Source organism: Hylobates moloch, unplaced genomic scaffold, assembly GCF_009828535.3.
Source record: "Hylobates moloch isolate HMO894 unplaced genomic scaffold, HMol_V3 SCAFFOLD_17, whole genome shotgun sequence".
Classification (NCBI taxonomy): Eukaryota; Metazoa; Chordata; class Mammalia; order Primates; family Hylobatidae; genus Hylobates; species Hylobates moloch.
In genome coordinates, this window is record NW_026652292.1 from 54,517,220 (window position 1) to 54,531,933 (window position 14,714).

Sequence of the window (14,714 nt, forward strand, 5' to 3'; positions counted from 1 at the left end):
AATGCACCAAGAATTCCAGCAATAGTCAGAGACTATGGCACTTTTGATATTTTAGTTATTTAGGAAGACATTTTTCTGTTAAGAAATGTCAAGCTTTCCACCCCCACCCCCCACCTTTTCCCTCTTCATTACCGTGGTACCAAATTACTGTTCTCAAGTGACTTACTACAAAGAACAGTCTGTTAAAGCCAATGTAGATAAAATATCCGCTTATCCCTTCTCAAAAGCTGATATGTAGAGAATCAAAGGTTGGTTGCTCTTCAAGTATATACAGTTCCTCTGTCTTTTTAAGGGCTAGCGATTCATTAAAGGAAGGAGAAATGTTTGTGCATTTGAGAACAAAAGAATACGAGGCAAATCTAAGTGAAGAAACTTACATTTCTAAATAACCACAATCTTACTGAAGTTGGAATTTTCTATTTATCATTTCCCAACAGTGTGGGAAAAATATAATAGCTAGAATAATTCAGACTTCAACATATTGTATTTCCAGTTTAAATCAAATTTCTTCATTGCCTACAATGCTTCTCTAATAATCCCAGATGGGTCGCCACCCGCACAGTCCTTGAGATTCTACCTGGCTACTCTTGCCTTATTATATCTTGTTATCTGTGAGTCTTTGCTTACATTTTTCTTCATGAAATATTTTTCATATATTTTCTGACTGGCCAAATCCTGTTGATCCTTCAAAACTGATGTGAAATATCACTTTCTGGGAAGGCTTCCTGACCCCAACTCTTCAACATGATTTTGAGATTGCTTTGCACACACAAATACTCCATGTATAGCAAGAAAAACTAACACGTTCAGTTTGGAGACTATACAATTTCCAAGGGAAAGATGATAATTAATTTTATTAGGGCAGTGGCAGAAATACTGGAAATAACTGTATCAATTTAAGATAATTTATTTATGTCAAGCCAAGCTGGCAAAACTTCGTTGGGGATCAAATATGTGGGTGAAGGAAAAGAGATATCTATTGAGTTTTTTTAAAAAGTGGTGACTTAACTGATTTTTAAACCTCTCTTTTCTTTAATGCAGTAGAAAAATAGAATATAAAAACTTCTCTACTCGTGACTCACCAACGCACCGGAACAACTTTTAGTCCTGCAGTCATGGTAAGTGCCCTATACGGTGTACCATTTATAAATATTTTATATTGTATTTTTATTGTGTCTTTTCTATGTTTAGACACAAATATACTTATCCTTGTGTTACAGTTACCTACAGTATTCAGTAGAGTAACAGGAGGTACCAGATTGAAGCCTAGGAGCAATAGTCTATACCATATAGCTATCAGGCTGTAGTAGGCTGTACTATCTAGGCTTGTGTAAGTATGCTTTGTAATGTTTGCACAATGACAAAATCACCTAATGATGCATTTCTCAGAATGTATCCCTGTTATTGTGATGCATGACTGCACGTTAATTATGCTAAATCCAACGTCACTCTATATCAAAGCCAAGAATTCACGCCCTATTGTACTTTTGATTCCAAGTTATTCCCAGGCTACATCAGTCATCACAGTTCTGCAATGAGACTATGAAAAATGAAAATAACAATGAAATGCCAATGCCTAGAGATTCCCTAAATTTAAGTGAAATTCAAGTTCTAAGAAAGTTCAAAGCCATTATGAACTCTTATTCTTGTGAGTTCAAAGTCCAGTGAAATTATAGAACAAAACTATCCTCAATTTCTCATTCTTGAGTATTCAATGATAGAAAATTCTTGATGCTTTGGGATAGTTGAGCTTTTTGCAGCAGTTGCAGTCTCCATGTCTTCCACTGAAATAGGTGTGGTTACTTCAGGACTTAGAACTAGAAGTTGTCCTTCAACAAAAAGAGACTGAGTGAATATTTACTTGATAAAATATGGTTTTTATTTTAGAATAGTTTTAAATTTACAGAAAAGTTGAGGATATTACACAGTTCCTATATACCCTACATCAGTGTTCCCATTGTCAGTATCTTACATTACTATAGAACACTTGTCACAAGTTATGAACCAATATCAACACATTAACTAAAGCCCATAGTTTCATCAGATTTCCTTTACCTATTATCTTTTTTTTTGTTCCAGAATTTCATCCAGGACATCATATTTAGTCATGATGTCTCCTTAGGCTCCTCTGGGCTATAACATTTCCTCAGATTTTCCTTGTTTTTAATGACCTTTTGAGGTTTTGAGGAGTAACAGTCAGATATTTTGTAGAATTTCCTTCAATTGGGATTTGTGTGTTGTTTTTCTCATGGTAAGCCCGGGGCTGTGAGTTTTGTGGAGGAAGATCACAGAGATAAAATTCTACACTCATCATATCAGGAGCACATGAAATCATTGTGACTTATTACCGTTGATGGTAACCTTGGTCTTGTAGCTGGGGTAATGTTTTTCAGGCCTTTTTTTTTTCACTATTTCCCCTTTCCATATTTTACTTTTTGGAAGAAAGTAACTATGTGCAGCCTCTCCATTCCCCAAGCCATATCAGGCAGTATTAGTCTTTCTGGCTTATTTCACATAGGATATTATCCTTCAGGTTTATCCATATTGTCACAAATGACAGAATTTATTTCTTTTTTAAAAAGGTGTGAGGTGATATCTCATTGTGTTTTTAATTTGCATTTATCTGATAATTAATGACGTTGAACACTTTTTTTCCTGAATGCTTTGGCCATTTTTATGTCTTTTTTTGAGAAATTTCTTTTCAAGTTATTTGCCCATTTTTAAATCACATATTTGTTTTCTTGCTATTGAGTTGACTCAGTTTTTATACATGTGAATATTCACTACTTATCAAATACGTGGTTTGTAAATATATTCTCCCACTCGATGGATTGTCTTTTTACTCTGTTTATTATTTTCTTTGCTATGTAGAAAATTTTTAGTTTGATGTGATTCCATTTGACTATTTTTGCTTTTGTTGCCTGTGTCTTTAAGGTTATATCCAAGAAAGTATTGCCCAGACCAATTCTGTAAAGGTTTCTCTTGTGTTTTATAGATCTGTGTATGTTAAACGATCCTAGTATCCCAGGGATAAATCCTACTTGGTCATGGTAAATGATCTTTTTAATATGCTTTTGGATTTTGTTTGCTAGTATTATTTTGAGGATTTTGCATCTATATTCATCAGGGATATCGGCCTATAGTTTTCTTTTCTTGAGGTGGCTTTGACTTTGGTATGAGGGTGCTGAACTTGTAAAATGAATTTGGAAGTATTGCTTTTTTTTCAATTTTTAGAAAGAGTTCGAGAAGAACTGGTATTATTTCTTCTTTAAATGTTTGGTATAATTAACCAGAAAAGCCATCCAGTCCTGAGCTTTTCTCTGACAGGAAACATTTTATTACTAACTCGATCTCCTTACTGGTTATTGGTCTATTTAGATTGTCTATTTCTTCATGATTTAGTCTTGGTAGGTTATATGTTTCTAGGTATTTATCCATTTCTTCTAGGTTATCCAGTTTTTTTAGTGTATAACTGCTTATAGTATTTTCTTACGATCCTTTGTATTTCTGTGCTGTCAATTATAATAGATCATCTTTTATTTCTGATTTTATTCATTTGAGTCTTCTCTATTTTTACTGAATTAGCCTAGCCAAAGTTTTGTCAATTTTGTTTTATTATTAAAACAACTGTCTGTTTCATTAATCTTTTGAGAAAATTAATTTCTGTTTTTATAAACTACCCATTCTCAGGTATTTTGTTACAGCAGCACAAAGATATCAGGGTAAAGTATTATTGGTTGACAGTTTTTATTCTTCTGCCACTTTGTATATATTATCTCATTCTCTCCAAGCCTGCTGGACTTCTGCTGAGAAGTATATTGATAGCCATATTAGAACTCCCTTATATGTAATGTGTCTTCTTACTTGCTGATTTCAGAATTTTTTCTTTTTCTTTGATTATGGATAGCTTGATTATGATGTGTTTTGGTGAACTCCACTTTGGGTCTGATTTGTTTGGAGACCTCTGCACTTCCTGCACATGGAAGTTGGTATCTTTCCCCAGATTGGGGAAGATTTCAGCCATTATTTCTTTAAATAGGCTTTCTGGTCTTTTTTCTCTCTCTAGCCTTTCTGAAACTTCTACTGTGCTAAAGTTAGTTCTTTGACGGTGTCCCATAATTCCTGTAGGCTTTCTTTATTCTTCTCATTTTTTTCTTTTTGCTGCTCTGACAGAATAATTTCAAATATAATGTCATTGAGCTCACTGATTCTTTCTTCTTGATTGAGTGTGTTTTGAAGATTTTTATTAATTTTTTAATTTCTGTCACTGTACTTTCCATTTCTAGGATATTTTTCAATTGTTTCTAATTCTTTGTCAAACTTCTCATTTTATTTATACATTGAATTTCAGATTTTATTTTGTTTTCTATTTGTATTTTCTTGTTGTTCCCTGAACTTATTTAAAAGAATTATTCTGAATTTTTATCAGTCATTTTATAGGTCTCTATTTATTTAAGGTCCATGATTAGAGCTTTATTAGTTTTCTTTAAGGGGTGTCATAATTCCCTGATTCTTCATAATCACTGGTCTTTGCCTTAGTGTCTGCACATTTGAGGAAAATAGATTACCTCTGCCAGCCTTCACAGGTGTTCTTTGGCAAGGAATAAAGGTAACTATTTAATGTTTATTTATTTATTTTACTATAAGTTCTGGGATACATGTGCAGAATTTGTAGGTTTGTTACATAGTTATACATTTGCCATGGTAGTTTGCTGCACCATCATCTAGGTTTTAGGCCCTGGATGCATTAGGCATTTGTTCTAACGCTCTCCCTCCCTTTACCTCCATCCCCCAACAGGCCCCAGTGTGTCTTGTTCTCCTCCCTGTGTCCATGTGTTCTCATTGTTCAACTCCCACTTATGAGTGGGAACATGCTGTGTTTGGTTTTCTGTTTCTGTATTCTGTAAATCAAAACCACAATGAGATACTATCTCATGCCAGTTAGAATGGCAATCATTAAAAAGTCAGAAAATAAGAGAGGCTGGAGAGGATGTGGAGAAATAGGAATGCTCTTACACTGTTGGTGGGAGTGTAAATTGTGGAAGACAATGTGACGATTCCTCAAGGATCTAGAACAAGAAATACCATTTGATCCAGCAGTCCCATTACTGGGTATATACCCAAAGGATTATAAATCATTCTACCGTAAAGATACATGCACACATATGTTTACTGCAGCACTGTTCACAATAGCAAACACTTGGAACCAACCCAGAAGCCCATCAATGATACACTGGATAAAGAAAATGTGGCACTGAGCTGAGATCACGCCACTGTACTCCAGCCTGGGTGACAGAGCGAGACTCCGCCTCAAAAAAAAAAAAAAAAATATATATATACACACACACACACACACACACACACACACACACACATTAGCTGGGTGTGGTGGCGCATGCCTGTAATCCCAACTACTCAGGCTGAGGTAGGAGAACTGCTTGAATCCAGGAGGCGGAGGTTGCAGTGAGCCAAGATCACACCACTGCACTCCAGCCTGGGTGACAGAGCGAGACTCTGTCTTGGAAAAAAAAAAAAAAAAGTGTCTCTGTTTCTCCACATCCTTGCCAACATCTATCGTTTCCTGACTTTTTAATAATTGTCATTCTAACATATTTAGTCTAGTCTGGCATTAAAGATGAGCCACTTGGTAAAAGCCACAGGCAGGCAGATCTTGCTGTCAGGCTCTCTAGTTAGACTGAGCCACTTCCTTTGTTCTGAGGTCAGATGGGGCTGCTTCCTTGTCTCTGCTATCCAGTGAGACCATGGCTAAACTCTGCAGTAAGACAGAGCTGCTGGCTGGGCACTTGAATTGCCTTGGATCAAGCAGGGTCACAGGCTGTATTACCTGGCCAGATGGTACTGTTGCTTCGAATCTTCAGTTAGGAAGGACTGCAGACTGAACTCCCAGGTCAGGTGGGGTTGCAACTTGGGATGGGTGTCTATGCTCCATAGTAATGGCATAGTTGAGGCTTGCCTTCCTGTCTGGGCAGAGTGTCGGGCTGAGCCTTGAGGCTGGGTCAAGTCATTTATTGGACTCCTGGGCTGGGCAGGGCCAGCGCCTATGTTCTTCAGAAGTTCACAGCTGTGGGGGTCTTCCCTGCCTGGGCAGAGCCTTGAGGGAAGCTCTGAGGTTGAATAAAGTCACTGTTCGAACTCCTGGGTTGGGCAGGGTCAATGCCTTTGTTCCACAGTGGTGTGCAGTGGCAGGTATCTCCCAGCCTGGGTGGAACTTTGAGGTGGTTTCTGAGGGTAGACAGGGTGGCTGGCTGAATAGAGAATCAAACCAGGTAGACCTCACTGTGCTTCTTGGAGCAACCAACTGAGTTTTGTGACTAGGCTATGTCATTCACTGATATTTTTGATAGGGCACCCCTGCTGGCAGGAACTTAGAGCTACCACAAAGATGTGCATGATGGTTTCTCTGTGCCCTGACCTTTTTCTTTGTTTCTAGCTGACCTCAGGCAGCCTATTCCTGTTGTTATCCCCAGTATTTATTTTGATGTGAGACAGGAATGGGCATCCTAGGAAGTGCCGCTGAATGTAGGCAATGTTAGATGTCTGCCTTGGGTTCTCTTTTCCCAGTGTAGAAACCACGGGGAATGCTCACTGTGTGGTGCAGTGCCAACTTGGAGAAGGGGCAATATAGTTGAAGTGAGGCTGTTCCTTTTATTCATCTGTGTTTTTTTGCTTGTTTGTTTTTGTTTTTATGTTCAGTTTCTACGGTGTCCATGCTTAGTCTCATTTCTCAGTGTCTTAGTCTCATTTCCAGGTTTTGGGATTTTTACAAAGGTGTTCTTGTCTGTGGGTAGCTGCTGGATGGATTTTCTGAAGCCAGGCTTCAGAATCCCAGGATCTGAATCCCACCATCTTGTTTACTCAAGGTGCCATTTTAAAAATTGAATGTCCAAAACCTCCTAACTTTCATTCCCGCTTTAAACCTTTGTTTCAGGGGGCTTCTATCCCCGTAGAAAATTCATTTCTTTGTGTGAGTTCTTGGCCTCAGTTATTGTGGTGATGGGATCACATAGGCCTATGAAACATGACATTCAGAGAAGATTCTCATAGCACACATATCTATGACAACTGGAAATTCCCACCAGCTGCTTCAACTGTTGTGACTTCTACTGGTGTTTCAGAAGCCTGTGCCCTTAGGGGCTAATTAAGACCAATATTTTTGACATTTATTTCTCAAGATGTTATTTTTCTCAATAAATCCATTCTCAATCCTAATGGATTTATTTCTATGGAAATAATGGATTTTTTTTCCATTGTGGGATATACTTAATGTTTTCTCTACCTAGACTGTGTCCCTCTTCCTTTTCTGCTGTAGACCCATAAGCATCTAATAGTTAAGTTTGTTTCTTAATTTGGTCTCTTGATTTAACAAAGAGAGAGCTGACGCTGCTGTTGAATCTGAAAATTTGTTTCTTTTACTTACCCTTTGCTTGTTGGCTCAGATGTTTTGTTTCCTACCATATGCCTCTAGCTTTTATTTCCTACAGGGAAATATATAAAATCAATGACTCTGGGCCTGCCAAATGTAGAACATTGTTCTGACAATCTTGCCCGTCTTTGCCTCCACCCAGACAAAAAACTGTCCACACAGCAACATCATTCCCTTGTCTGGAATCTATAAATCATTATTCTCCCTGGCTCCACTTGAGAATGCCTCATTTTATTTATACTTTCCTTTAAAATCCTAAATCCATAGGTGTCCTGAGCGTGATACACACAGCCACGCCTATAATACGTACTTCACCTACAACTGTGTCTAGTTGGAACTTACTAATTAATCTTTGTTTTGCGATAATTATCCCATCTTCCCTCATAAATCTACTCAGATGTTCTGTAAACAACTGATGAAATTGTGGCAATCAGAAGGTGAAATGGATGGCACAAAGCCTAGATTTGATCCCTTTAGCTATTGGGGTAGATGGGAAAGGTTAGAGGTAACTAGAGTTCCTAGATTTGTCACCTCTGATATGAGAAGCTTTGTCCATTTGTCTGAATGTGCTACAAAAATATCATGTGCCATAATCTGAAAAATATTGTGAAGCACTGCTTTAGAATTTTCTGGTTCCCGATTTCATTTAGTAGAGTGAATGTTAGGTCTCTAAAGACCTTGCCTTTGTTGAGCCCCATCGCCCATTTCGATCCAGTGATGCTTAGAAGAGTTCTCTCCTTTTCTTTTAAGTTCTTTAAGAACATCTGGACCTGGCTTCCTCTTCTCCCCTTTTTATTTTTCTATCCAGGCTCTTAAAGTTCATTCTCTAAATTTCCAAAATTTCTATCCTCTAATTCATCAATTTTCTTCTGAGATAACTGCTTCCTGCCATTTAAACAGCTTATCATTCTTTAGTTGTTTTAATTCACTCACAGTTTCTCTTTTAAAATAAAACATTATGAGTAAGATGTTTAATGTGAAGCACATTTTTCAGTTCTATGTCTACTTGTTTTTCTGAGCGGTCTTGATTCTTAGATTCCCTCAGGTTTTTTTAAGCATGGGCATTTTAAGTTTCCACCTTAGCCTAAGGATTTACAATGATTTTATTGAGTTGTTTCACAACTTCAACATGAGAAAATGTCAATTTAAAAAATAAACGTCTTTCAACTTTTTTATGTATGCATTTATAAAATTCAACATCTCCTGTGAGTAAAGCAAAACGTTGGATCTCTGATATCTAAATCAATGTGTTTAAGTAATTTAAAAAATTCAGAATTGATTGAAGAACACATAATAAGAGGTGACTCCTGAGGCTATATTTAAGTATATAAATCCAAGAATAAACTCCTCCTTCTTATCCAAATTTAATTCAAAACTATAGAGAGCATTTGCATATGGTCAGCCAATCTTGGCCTAGAACCAATATGGTTATAGCCAGAGCCTCCATTATAATATTAATACTTCTTAGTCTGTGTGGAATGGAGCAGATTTTTTTACTGTGGTAAAACACATATGTCATAAAACTTACCATCTTAACCATTTTAAATGTGCAGTTGAGCAGTGTTGTTGAGTGTATGGATACTCTTGCAAAACAGATTTCCAAAACTTTTCCATCCTGCAAATCTAAAGCTCCATACCCATTAAAGAGCAAATCCCCTTTCTCCCTCCCTCCTGTTCCTGGTATTCCACATCCTACCTTCGGTTTCTATGATTTTGACTATTTTAACTACCTTATATGAGTAGAATCACACAGTAAAGGCATACCTCATTTCAATGCTCTTTGCTTTATTGTGCTTTGTAGATATTGCAGTTTTTATAAATTGAAGGTTTGTGACAACCCTGCATCAAGCAAGTCTATCACTGTCCTTTTTTTTTTTTTTTCCAACAGCATGTGCTCACTTCATGTCTCTGTGTCACATTTTGGTAATTCTCAGATGTTTCAAACTTTTTCATTATTATCATATCTGTTATCACTGATCTCTGATGATACTATTTTAATTATTTAGGGAGGCACCACGAACCACACCCATGTAAGACAACAAATCCATAAATATTGTGTACGTTCTAACTGCTCCACTGACAGGCCATTCTCTCATCTCTCCCCCTCTCCTTGGGCTTCGCTATTTTCTGAGGCACAACAATATTAAAATTAGGCTAATTAATAATTCTACACTGGCCTCTAAGTTTTCAAGTGGAGAGAACAATCCCACTTCTCTCGCTGTAAATCAAAAGCTAGAAATGATTAAGCTGAGTGAGGAAGGCATGTTGAAAGTTGAGATGGGCTGCAACCTAGGCCTCTCGTACCAAACAATTAGCCAAGCTGCAAATGCAAAGGAAGAGTTCTTGAAGGAAATTAAAAATGCTACTCCACTGAATACACAAATGACAAATAAATGCAACAGCCTTATTGCTGGCAGGGAGACAGTTTATTGGTGTAGATAGAAGATTAAACCAGCCACAACATTCCCTTAAGCCAAAGCCTAACCCAGAGCAAAGCCCTAACTCTCTTCAATTCTATGAAGGCTGAGAGAGGTGAGGAAGCCACAGAAGACAACTTTGAAGCTAGTAGATCTATTTAAAATCACGGATGAAGGTGGCTGCACTGAACAACAGATTTTCAATGCAGATGTAACAGCATTCTCTTGACAAAAGATGTCGTCTAGGACTTTTATTGCTACAGAGAAGTCAATGCCTGGCCTCAAACCCTCAAAAGTTTAACAAGGCTGACATATTTATTAGGGGATAATGCAGTTGGAGACTTCAAGATGAAGCCAGTGCTCATTTACTATTGCTAATATCCTAGGGCCTTTTATTTATTTATGCATTCATTCATTCATTTGTTATTTTTAATGGTAGGTTTTCCTATGTTGTCCAGGCTGGTCTCAAATTCCTGGGCTCAAGCAATCCTCCTATCTCAGCCTCTTGAGTAGCTGGGACTAGAGGTATGCACCATTGTGCCCAGCTTTTTAGAACCCTTACATTTATTCTACCTGTGCTATATAAATGAAACAACAAAGCCAGGATAACAACACATCTGTTTACAGCATAGTTTACTAAATATTTTAAACCCACCCTTGAAACCTACTGCACAGAAAAAAAAAAGCTCCTTTCAAATATTCCTGCTTATTGACTATGTATCTAATTCCCCAAGAGCTCTGATGAAGTTGTGCAAGGAGATTAATGTTGTTCTCATGCCTGCTAACACAACATTGATTCTGCAGCTGTCAGATCAAGAATTAAGTTTGAATTTCAAGTCTTATTATTTCATAAATACATTTCATGAGGCTATACCTGTCACAGAGAGTGATTCCTCTGATCAAATTAAAAATCTTCTGGAAAGGATTCATCATTCTAGATTTTATTAAGAACACTCATGATTTATGGGAGAAAGTCAAAATATCAACATTAACAGGAGTTTTGAAGAAGTTGATTCCAACCATCATGAATGACTTTGAGAAATTCAAGGCTTCAGTGAAGGAAGTAACCACATATGTGGTGGAAATAGCAAGAGACCTAGAAGTGAAACCTGATGATGTGACTGAATTGCTGCCCTCGCATGACAAAACTTAATGAATGAGGAGTTGCTTCTCATGGGTAAGCAAATAAAGTGGTTTCTTGAGATGGAATCTACTCCTTGTGAAGAGGCCATGAACATTGTTGAAATGACAACAAATGATTTAGAATATTAGATAAACTTAGGTAATAAAGCAGCAACAGGATTTGAGAGTATTGACTCCAATCTGGAAAAAAGTTATACTGTGCTGTGGATCAAATGCTGCCAAACAGTATTACATGTGGTTCATCGTGGCGGACAGGAGGCAGGACAAGACTGCAGCTCCAACTCAGACAGAGCACTGTGCAGAGGCTTGCATCGTGAATTTTAGCTCCAGAACGAGTGCAGGAATAAATCAGGAATCCCAAGAGGACCCACAGACTCTCTGAAGGAAGCGGACTGCTCCTGCAGGACCCAGGAGACACCCCATGTACTGTGAGTGTCCAAACTTCAGAAGTGGGGCAGGGAGATCCTCCACCCCCAAACACACACCCCCACTGGGGAGACTGAAGGTCTAGTTAGTGGGAGAAGATTCCGACCTTATCTGAAGCTGAATCAATTTAGAGAGCTGAGCAAAATACAGGGGTAGAGGAAGCAGCAGGACAGGCCCTGGGAGCTTGCTGGGTCCCCAAGCAGGCCATTTCTGCCTGGCATCAAAGGGATCCTTTGGGAGGGTGGCCAGTGGCACAGGGGAAAATGGCACAGGGAGAAGGAAGTCTCCAGCGGAACTTTGTAACAATTTGAGCTGGTCGAGAAGCCTCTTGGCCAGAACTCTGAGGATGGCATGAATCTGGCATGCAGACTCCACAGGTGGGGGAAGAACTAAAGCCCTTTCCTTTTGCAGCTGGGAGGTGGGTAGCCTGGGGAAAGGTCTCAGCTCTGCTTGCCCACTGCCTTGAAACAGACTTGCTACTGTTAGCCGGGGCATGAAGGGAGTGAGACCAGCCCTTCAGATTGCATGGGAGCTAGGTGAGGCTTGTGACTGCTGGCTTTCCCCAACTTTGCTGACAACCTGCATGACTCAGCAAAGGCAGCCACAATCCTCCTAGGTACACAACTTCATTGACCTGGGAACCTCACCTCCATCCCCTGCAGCAGCTGCAGCAAGACCTGCCCAAGGAGAGTCTGAACTCAGACACACCTTACCTTGCCCCCATCTGATGGTTCTTCCCTACACACTCTGGTAGCTGAGGACAAAGGGCATATACTCTTGGGAGTTCTAGGGCCCCGACCACCACCAATTCCTCTCCATACTACCACAGCTGATGCTGTCTGGAAAGTGTCACCTCCCGGCAGGAGGCTAACCAGCACAAAAATGGAGTATTAAATCACCAAAGCTAAGAACCATCACAGAGTCCATTTCACTCCCCTGCCACCTCCACTGGAACAGGTGCTGGTATCTATGGCTGAGAGCCATAGATGGTTCACATCACAGGACTCTATGCAGACAACCCCTAGTACCAGCCTGGAGTCTGGTAGACTCACTGGGTGGCTAGACCCAGAAGAGAGATAACAACCTCTACAGCTCGGCTCTCAGGAAGCCACATCCATAGGAAAAGGGGGAAAGTATTATATCAAGTGAACACCCCGTGGGACAAAATAATCTGAACAACAGCCTTCGGTCCTAGACCTTCCCTCCGACAGTGCCTACCCAAATGAGAAGAAGCCATAAAACCAACTCTGGCAATATGACAAAACAAGACTCTTTAACACACCCCCAAAAATCACAGTAGCTCACGCAGCAATGGATCCAAACCAAGAAGAAATCCCTGATTTACCTGAAAAAGAATTCAGGAGGTTAGTTATTAAGCTAATCAGGGAGGCATCAGAGAAAGGCAAAGCCCAATGCAAGGAAATCCAAAAACCGATACAAGAAGTGAAGGGATAAACATTCAAGGAAATAAATAGCATAACGAAAAAAACAATCAAAACTTCAGAAAACATTAGATGCACTTATAGAAATGCAAAATGCTCTGGGAAAGTCTCAGCAATAGAATTGAACAAGTAGAAGAAAGAAATTCAGAGCTTCAAGACAAGGTCTTTGAATTAACCCAATCCAACACAGACAAAGGAAAAAGAATAAAATATGAACAAAGCCACCAAGAAGTCTGTCTGGGATTATGTTAAACAACCAAACCTAAGAATCGTTGGTGTTCCTGAGGAAGAAGAGAAACCTAAAAGTTTGGAATACATATTTGGGGGAATAATTGAGGAAAACTTCCCTGGCCTTGCTAGAGAATTAGACATCCAGATACAAGAAACACAAAGAATACCTGGGAAATTCATCACAAAAAGATCATCACCTCAGCACATTGTCATCAGATATCTAAAGTTAAGATGAAGGAAAGAATCTTAAGAACTGTGAGAAAAAAGCACCAGGTAACCTATAAAGGAAAACCTATCAGATTAACAGCAGATTTCTCAGCAGAAGCCGTACAAGCTAGAATGGACTGGGGCCCTATCTTCAGCCTCCTCAAACAAAACAATTATCAGCCAACAATTTTGTGCCCAGGAAAATTAAACATCATATATGAAGGAAAGATACAGTCTTTCTCAGACAAACAAATGCTGAGAGAATTCACCACTACCAAACCGCCACTACAAGAACTACTAAAAGAAGCTCTAAATCTTGAAACAAATCCTGGAAACACATCAAAACGGAACCTCTTTAAAGCATAAATCTCACAGGACCTATAAAACGAAATACAAGCCAACCCAAATGTCCAACAACGATAGACTGGATTAAGAAAATGTGGCACATATACACCACGGAATACTATACAGCCACAAAAAATGATGAGTTCATGTCCTTTGTAGGGACATGGATGAAACTGGAAAACATCATTCTCAGTTAACTATCGCAAGGACAAAAAACCAAACACTGCATGTCTCACTCATAGGCGGGAATTGAACAATGAGAACTCATGGACACAGGAAGGGGAACATCACACTCCGGGGACTGTTGTGGGTTGGGGGGGAGGGGGGAGGGACAGCATTAGGAGATATACCTAATGCTAAATGACGAGTTAATGGGTGCAGCAAACCAACATGGCACATGGATACATATGTAACAAACCTGCACATTGTGCACATGTACCCTAAAACCTAAAGTATAATAATAAAATAAAAAAAAAACAAACAGAATACAATTTAAAAAGCAAAAACAAAAACAAGGTATACAGGCAACAAATAGCGCAATGAATGGAATGGTACCTAACATCTCAATACTAACATTGAATGCAAATGGCTTAAATTCTCTATTTAAAAGATACAGAACTGCGAAATGGATAAGAATTTGCCAACCACCTATCTGCTGCCTTCTGTAGACTCATCTAACACATAAAGACTCATATAAACTTAAAAGAAAGGGGTGGGAAAAGCTATTTCATGCAAATGAACACCAAATGTGAGCAGGGGTATCTATTCTTATATCAGACAAAACAAACTTTAAAGCAACAGCTGTTTAAAATTAGGAGATACACCTAATGCTAAATGACGAGTTAATGGGTGCAGGAAATCAACATGGCACATGGATACATATGTAACAAACCTGCACATTGTGCACATGTACCCTAAAACCCTAAAGTATAATAAAAAAAAAAGACAAAGAGGGACATTACATAGTGGTAAAGGGCCTTTTCCAACAGGAATATATCACAATCCTAAACATATATGTACTTAACATTGGTGCTCTCAAATTTATAAAACAATTACAAA

General features: G+C 38.7%; 1 long non-coding RNA gene across 1 annotated transcript in view; it reads left to right on the forward strand.

Annotated features, from left to right (window-relative positions):
- The first annotated feature begins 1,086 nt into the window (after nucleotides 1-1,086).
- LOC131381755 (uncharacterized) overlaps nucleotides 1,087-14,714 on the forward strand; it is a 64,179-nt gene continuing 50,551 nt past the window's right edge. Inside the window, exon 1 of the long non-coding RNA XR_009210674.1 lies at nucleotides 1,087-1,118. This is a non-coding gene — a long non-coding RNA (uncharacterized LOC131381755). The remainder of the gene's footprint in view (nucleotides 1,119-14,714) is intronic.